The following is a 9,162-nucleotide window of genomic DNA, read 5'->3' as shown; positions in this document are numbered from 1 at the left end:
TTCAAATTGCTGTAGTTTGAATGCTGCGCGCAAGCACATTAGATGCATGTGTGCGCAAAGCGTGTGCTCACCGAACCAGTTGTTAAACCAGTTGCAGCCCACCGCTGAATTGATTGCTATAGAAGCAGAGGTTTCCTCTTACGAATTTTAGTGCAGCTGCATAGTGTAGCCAGATAGTTTAAGAATAGTCTGTTCTACTCTGTAGCTATTCTATTTGTAACTCAACTCAACTCTACTCTACTCTACTCTACTCTACTCTGCTCTGCTCTACTCTACTCTACTCTCCCCTCCCTTCAAGCCCACTACCATGTATAAAAAAGCAGTGGAATCTTTAGTGCCATCTGAAGGTCTTGAAATGCCAGCTCCTAGAATGTTTATTGAGCTTGTTTGTACTTCCAATATATCCATTTACCTTTTGTTTGTAATCTCTCTCTTTCCCTCTTTCTCTCACCCATGAGTTTTTCTGTTTGGCTTTCAAAATAGATTATCATTCAAGTGAATGGCAATCCCAGCACTCATTCCTTCCTCTGCACATTATTGTCAGAAAGGATTGGCCCTCCTTATGAATGTCACGCACATTACCGAAATATAGGACTTAGTTGTTAATCTGAGTCAGCACACCAGTCCATTCAGTTCCGTATTGATTCCAACAGGACATCTTCAAAATGGTGCACATACGGCTTCAACATGGTGTGAACATCAATGTTCAATTCCCTTCTAACATGTCTCTCTCTCTCTCTCTCTCTCTCTCTTTCTCTCTCTCTCTCTCTCTCTCTCTCTCTCTCACACACACACACACACACACACACACACACACACACACACACACACTGAAAAAGGGTAGGGCTTCAATTGCCTTGTCTTACCCTACCAGGGGTGTCAAAGTAGTGGCCCACAGGCTAGATGTGTCACACACAGGCCACGCCCACACCAGCTCCACAAATGGGGAAAACATCACAAAACGTCATTTGACAGCAACGTGACACTACAAGTTTGACACCCATGCCCTACCTGAAGGTCCTGGGGTTGAAACTAAGAAATTCTACAAAGTCAGCGCTGTATACCTGAGTTACCGTCTCTCTCCCTTGGTGTGGCTTTCTTTGAGTCAAAGGAAAACCAGATTTGGGAACATTTAAGAAAAATGATAAATAGCCCTCACAGTGTGCACATATGTGCATCCTTTATTGCAACCCAATAAATGTCCTGATATCATACAGCAGAGCTACAAGGTTAGGTATCTGTTAATTAAATTATTCCATATGCACCATCTGAAGATCATTGAACCTGATCCGTCTTACTCATGGAGTAAGGATACTTTTTCCCTAGGAAATCTTTGGTGTTTAATTTTGCTTAAACTCAAAATGAATGATGCAGGGGGAAATGGAGATTTATTTCTCCCCCCTCATTGGAAATCATGAGCTTACCATTAAAGATGTTAAATAAGATGGACAGAAAACCCTCCCAGAGTAGTTTGTTGTATTTTCTTTCTTTTTTGTTCTTTTTTTGTTTTTGTTCTTAATAAGAGGCTTGGGAGAAAATTTAAGGAATGAGTTGTAGGAGAGGAGCAATGGAATATTTTCTTTTCCCTCAATCCTACAAAAGTAATGATGGATAAGTATATCTCTCTACAATAGCTACGTTATTTCTTTTTGATAGAATAATACATAGGGTTAATTTTAAGGTACCAGAAAACCTACTGGTGACTTTCTGATTCTGCAGACAATGCCAAAGTCATTTTCTAAATAATAAGAACTTGCTGTTCTTTATCTTTCTCCTATCTCTCAAGGTTTCTGCCAACATTGGCCAGATTTTCTTGGCACAAACTGGCTTTAAGCATGAATGTGGGCAAAGTCACTACAATTCCTGAAAGAATCTTCAACATCAACATCATTGTCGTCGGGGCGGGGCCGAAGTTGTGATGACACGATGTGCAATCTCAATGCTCTGAGATCGCAGTCAACACTTTTGCCACTGGGGGGAGGTCCAAACAGATCTAAACTGTCCCGAAGAGACAGTGAACAGGAAGAATACATCTTGCTGAACTCGGGGATATTGCAAAATCCCCGAAAGAAGCAAAAGAAATTTCTTCAAACCGGTGACAAAAAATCCAGCGAAGGCTGATGAAGTCGGGGCGGCCCCAAAACGGAAGGAATGGAAAGTGAAAGTGTTTCCAGTTGGTGAGGAATCTTCATTGTTTTAAAAGAGAGACTGCCTATAAAAACTTAAAAATTGATTTAAATTGAAGAATAGAAGAATCAAGCGGCGAAATTAAACTTGCAACGGTTCTGGACAGTGGCTATCCCTTTTTTATATGCTATCTTCATGGATGGAATCTTTACAAGCTTTTTAAAATGGACGGATTAAGTCTTCTTTTTCTACCTTTTTTTTTCTGTGACTCTCTGTGATTTATAGACCAAAGCTTTCCTCTTTCATCGCTGTGAGTGTTTTCTTTTTTAATTCATTTAAAGACTGGACTTCTTTTTCTAATTTGAAATATAAAACAGATATAAAAAAGAAATATTTTAAAAGCGCTACATGCTGGGAGGTTTTGTTGATTGGAGCTTTGTGTATTTAAGTGGAACGTTTCCCTATCTTCATGGTTTGTTACAGAGTGATAGGGGTAAGCCAAATGTCCCTTTGAAGTGTGTTTTCAACCAGAGAAGAGGGGGGAAAACGGCTTTTGTGAATCCAACTGAAAAAAAATCTTCCAAGCGAGAGCACTTTTGTTTAAGATGGCAGAATGTCAAGAAAATAGAGAGATTGTAAGCTTGCAGACAATATTTTCAGAATTACTAAAATTAACAAATACATATGAGAGAATTGAACAAAAACTGGAATTTTTGGAACAGCTAACAGAAAAACGTGATGGAAAATTTGATGATGTTCACCAAATGCAAAATGAGGGGATTAAAATCGAAAGAATTGAAGTGGAAAATGAATATAAAGCGATTAAACTTGCTGACATCTATGGTAATTGGTTTGTTTTTGAAAATGCAAAGAATGGAATACTGAAAGAGGAAATAAATGGAGAGGAAACCTATTTCAAAGGGCAAGATATAGAAGAAGAAGAAAAAAGTAAAGAATTTATGGACTATGAAACTTTATTAACGAAAATATGGATAACACTGCTGACAAGTAAAGACAAGCGGAATAAAGAAGCAGAAAGAGGGCATCAGGATTATATGAGAGATCTTACAAGCAAGGAGTTGCTAGGACTAGTCCATACAAAGCTGATTAAGAAGAAGCTTAGAAGATTGATACCGCAAATGGCAGAGGACATAAGATTGTTTTGTTATTGGAAAGATACAGGTTGATAGATGGAAGAGTATACTTTAAAATTACTAGCTAAACCTAGTGAAATTTAGTGATAATAGGTATAGTTAAATACAAAATTGATAATGATAATACTGCATACAATGTGTAGTGTTATGATAAGCAATAATTGAATATGAATATTAAATGATACCGGTGAAGGGAAGGCTAGAAATCCTTTTGGATTATATATAAAGGTCAATAATAATAATAATAATAAAAAAGAGAACTAAACTAGACACAGTTTTGATTATTAGGGGGAAAATATTATGATATAGAGTATAGCCAAATAAAAAAGGATAATAATAATAATCTCTATATATGTATGGGTATAATATAAGAAAATTGGATAAATTGTAAACAGCGATTTGGAAAGGAAGATTAGAAAACTTTGTTATTAAATATTATGGATGTTTAGCTAGAATAGGATATAAGGATTTAATGTTAATAGAGGATTTTATAAATAAGTAAGTGAAATGCCAGTATGTGATTATGTATTAAATTTTGCTATATTTCATGATGAAGGACGTTTAAACAATCATAGTCAAATAAAAGTGGAGGTATGATGATGGTAATATGTATAAACATTTGAGTTAAGATACTAGAGTTAATATGAATTATACTTGATGACGGTAGAAGAGATGCCCAAAAACCTTTTGTAACCAACTGATACACTTTCTACAGGATGTAAAGAAGGAGGATTTTTTTGTTTGTTTTGAAAATAAAGATAAATAAAAAAGTTTTTGACAAAAAAAACATCATTGTCATCATCATCATCATCACCTTCATCATCAGATGAGTTTCATGCAAAAAGAGCACACTGCAACCCCTCCCACCAAAAAAACCAAAACACAATTTGGGAATATCAGTGTGCCTTTATAGCAGGGTGTCCAAACTTGGGAACTTTAAGACTTGTGGACTTCAAATCCCAGAATTGCTGGCTGGGGAATTCTGGGAGTTGAAGTCCACAAGTCTTAAAGTTCCCAACTTTGGATACTCCTGCTTTATAGCTTCTACTGATTTTCCTTCCAAACATTTTCTCCAAAGAGATTTATAGATACAAGTTTGATTGCCTTAGGAAATTTGTTCTCCATATTATGTTCTGCATCATGTGACAAATTGTTAATACCCAAACGCTTAGGTAACAGCCTTTCTGCAGAAGATGTCTCTGTTATTCCACCTTTTTCTTTGTGATCTAATTCAATAAGAAATGATGCAATTGGACCATAGTACGGTACAACGTGGTTCAGCTGTATTGTTTCTTATTGTATCAGCACTCCCTCATGTGGCAATTATGTGGTATGACAAACCTTGAGAAAAATCTACTCAATGAGCCTGAGGATTTACAACCTGCATTTGGGTTCCATTAGGGGGGTGTTTTTCAATCCTGTTAACTTGTAAGGTGTGTAGACTTCAATTCCCAGAATTCCTCAATCAGCATGCTGGTTGGGGTATCCTGGGAGTTGAAGTCCACACATCTTAAAGTTGACAACGTTGCTCTAGGGGCGATAGAACATTTATTGTTTGTCAACTTTTACTAACTATTGTTCACCAACTTTTTTTCCTCCACTAGACCTCCAAGAACAGGTGGAGAGCCAAGGCTGTTTCCCATAAATTCAAAACGTGAATTCTTTGCAGTGAACCCACTCTGAGCTAAGAAACCCTAATATGCTTCCTTAGTTTTTGTGCCCGTTGCAGCTACTCACTTTTGTTGCCAGCAGTTTAGACATTAATGGCTGTGTGTTGCGTTATTTTGAGGGACAGCACATTTACACTCATTACTTTACATTGTAGCCAAGTGTCATTTCTTCAGTGTTGTCACATGAAAAGATATGGTTAAATATTTACAAAATGTGAGGGGCTGTACTCAGTTCTGTGATACACTGTAGACCATGATATAAGGTTTAGATTGGATTGCACTTCAGTTTTTTTGATTTGGCTTCTCTCCTGAAACGAGTCTAGGAACTGAAATCACCTGTTGTTTAAGAGACATAGGGAACTCACTCTCCCTCTCTCTCTCTCTCTCTCTCTCTTTTCTTTCTTTTTTCTTTCTTTCTCTTTCTTTCTTTCTTTCTTTCTTTCTTTCTTTCTTTCTTTCTTTCTGTCTTTTTCTTTCTTTCTATCTTTCTTTCTTTCTTTCTTTCTTTCTTTCTTTCTTTCTTTCTTTCTTTCTTTCTTTCTTTCTTTCTGTCTGCCTGTCTTTCTTTTTCTTCCTTCCTTCCTTCCTTCCTCTCCCTCTGCTTCCTACTCTTCAAAATGGAGCTTTTCTAGAAGTAAAGTTTTTAAGTCTTTGTATTGTTTCAAAAATCCAGTTAAATGCAATAAAGGTCTGCTACCATTTACTGTCAGCCGGGCAAACCCCACACTTTGCATTCAAGGCAACAACATTCTAAACATTTTAATTTCCTTTTTAATAGGACCTCCTGCCACTTAATTGGTCAGAATTCTCCCTAGAACTTGGCTTGTATTCAAAAGCACATCCTGGAATAGCGCATTCTGATGGATTCATATTTCCAACACCTTCCTTTTCTTTATTTTCACATAGGGAAAATATTATGAGAATAAATGAAAAGCAGTTTCTATTGCTGGCATGGAGCTCTAATTGAGCTGGGAGGAACTTCTCTTTTCTGCTTCTTTTTTACCACCAGTAACATTTTAATATAATTTAGAGCTCATACATCTGTTGTTAAATGTGGTCATTTTCTCCAGTTGTAAATTATTATTAATGGGAACGTTTAAGAAAATGTCAAATTTATAGGCGCAGCAGAATTAAAATGTAGTTTATTGGCTTGGCAGGCAAGTGGCAAGCATCACATCAAAGTTTCAACAGCCTGTCTCCAACAATGAAAGAAGATCTTACTTTTTTTTCTGCCTGGATGCATTGTGCTGAACGTTTCTTCTGAACCTTTCTCATCAACTGGAGGTGTGCTTTTGTCCTCAGGACTGTAGAAGAAGAGCAGGCAGTGCTGGGGGTTAAACACCTCATCAGCTTAGAGTTGTTACATTGCCACAAACAGTCCAACCTCTCTTGAATTCTGTTGACCCTTACCTAGAGCCAATTTAGTATTAAACTTGAGTTGATTAGATCCTTGTGTATAGACTCCAGCAATAAGTCTCTGAACTGCAACTTAACGTACGATCCTGACAGGTCATGCTAATCAGATTGTTTTGCTGCTTTTGAAATAATGGCACCCATCCCTGGCATTTCTATTAGAAATAAAAATAATAATAAAGTATATCCTCCATCTGAGAATGTATTTACAATTGCACAACATGTACCATCCAGCATTGCAATGCTCTAAAAAGTATATTGGCAGAGCATTGGTTTTATATAGCACATGTATTCTTCATGCATGTGTATGTATTTGTGTGTGTGTGCATTTGTGTGTGTGTGTGTGTCTATGTAAAATAATTAGATCTAGATTAGATCAGAAAATTTAGATATAAGCTTTTCTTTGACTACTGGGTTTTCTTTAAGACGGACAGAAACAATTTGTTATAACTTTGTCAGCAAATTGGAGTCAATCATCTAGATTCTTTTTAGCTGACATTGATTTAATATTACAATTTTTTCCCAGGGGATTTTCATCCAAAGAACCTTAGCCACGAAGCCAAAGCAATTGTTAAATAATCAGTTACTTTTCATTTTAGCCACAAATATTAAAGGGGAAAAAAAACCCCCCACAGTATTTCCACATTCATGAAATAAAAAAAATACGATCAGACATTTGGGGTTGCTGAGGCTTACCCTTCCCAATTACATCAAGTAATGTAAACCAGTTCAATCTGTGTTGCAATTGGTCATTTAAATGTCAACAACATGTTATTTGTTAGGACTTTGAAACTATTATCAATGGAAAGAACAGAAATGGGCTGCTTGGAATTAGATGAATCTTTAAATTATACGAATCTGCCCTCCTGCTTCTATCCTGAGATTGCATGTTGGAAAGATAGTCGAAATGTGTCTGGGCATTTTGGGCCTTTGGGTCAATTTGGACTCCTGCTGAATACATGGACAACTCCGTGTAGTTTTCTTGGCAACCTTTATCAGAAATGGTTTGCTGTTGTCTGTTTTCAAGGGCTGAAAATGACTGACCCAAGGTCACATGGCTTTTGCTTAAGTAGAGCTGGGGTTTCTCTACTCCTAGTTCAGTACCTTAACCACTAGACCAAGCTAGCTCTTATCTAAATAAAGTATTTAGATGTATCTTATCTAAAGAAGATATAAATGGCTTGCTGCCAAATTATACCATATATGGCCCGTAACTATGTGAGTCCCAATTCTGCTATCTGCACAGAATATGATCCCTTACCAGCTGGGGGAAAAATCAGCCTTTTGAATTCATTGTTCCTTTCATTGGAAGTCCCAAAGGTGCAAGGTCCTTAAGGCAGAAGCTTGTCTACCCCAAAGATAAAACACCCAGACACAAACTGAGCAATGTGATATATGCAGTGCAATAGAGTGAGACGTGCCTATTTGTACATTGGAGAAACAAAACAACCACTTCAAAAACACATGGCACAACCTAAGAGAACAAACCCATCAGGACAAGCTTCAGCAGTCCATCTGCATTTGAAAGACAAAGGTCACTTTTCTGAAGACAGCAAAGTCTACATTCTGGACAGAGGACCACTGGTTTGAGAGAAGGGTCAAAGAGGCCATCTATGTTAAAATTGAACAGCCCTCTCTCAGCAAGGGTGGGATGGGGGGATTAACACCATCTACTGTCTTTAACACAGTCCTTTCAGCAGGTCCAAGAAGGTTCCAGACCCAAGCGCTCTGATTCAAATGCCAGATAAACCCCCGAGGACCTCAACAACTCTCAGAGAGTACTGACGGATCTTCAGAGTGCTAACGACCAGATGTCTGCAAAGAATACAAATTATTCTATTCCCCGCCATTCAATCAGAACTGAAGAAGCTTTTTGGATGAGAAGCAAAATGTTTTCAAGGAAACAAAACCCAAGAAAAAATAGTTGCCTTTTCAAAAGCACCTTTGGGACAACCATGACCCAAATGGTTAAAAATGTCCATACATTTTCATTGGAAGACTGCTCCCAACAACTCTTTCTGCATACCCTTTCCCCAGTGACGTGCGGTGAGGTTTATGACTGGTGAGGCTGGTGACGTCATCAAACTGTGTGGTTGCTCCGATCGCACGGGCGCAGCCCAAACGAAGAAGTTTCTCTTCTCAGAAATGTCAGAAAGGGACAGGCAGGCTGCCGCAGCTCCACTGAGAAGACATTTCTGAGAAGAGAAACTTCTCCTTTCTCCTCCTTTCCCCCCCTTCTAGCACTGATGATGTTACCTAGGCATTTTTTGCATCGGGCGAGCCCGGGATCCTTGCAAGGGGAATGGGACCTCGTGTGCAGGCGGCTCCTCAGCGCACAGCCTCAGATTAGCACAGCCGCGATCCCCTTCCCCTGCACATGTGGTCCCATTCCCCTCCTTCCTGAGCCAACATGAAGGGGACCGCAGCTGCGCTGATTGAGGCTGGAGCTGAGGAGCCTCCTGCACATGTGGTCCCATTCCCCTTGCAAGGATCCTGGGCTCACCCAATGCAAAAAATGGTGAGATCGGCACACTTGGGGCTGCTGCTGAGATGTCCAGGGAAGCTAAACCAAGCTGCGCGCCTCTCCCAGCCACTTTCGCGGCTTCCCGGAGTAATTTTTTTTATATTTTCATGATGAGAGCGGTGAGGCTCCGCCTCCCCTGCCTCTCCTGACTGCACATCACTGCCTTTCCCCATCTTTTTCTTTGCTGAATTCCTCAGTCCACAATACTTCAGAGAGGAAAAAAAATCCCAGTACCAGGCCTGGCAGATACTTAGGAACAGTATATTCTTTACTT

Source organism: Natrix helvetica (assembly GCF_964273705.1).
Source record: "Natrix helvetica genome assembly, chromosome: 2".
NCBI lineage: Eukaryota > Metazoa > Chordata > Lepidosauria > Squamata > Natricidae > Natrix > Natrix helvetica.
Note: the sequence above shows the minus strand (reverse complement) of the source record.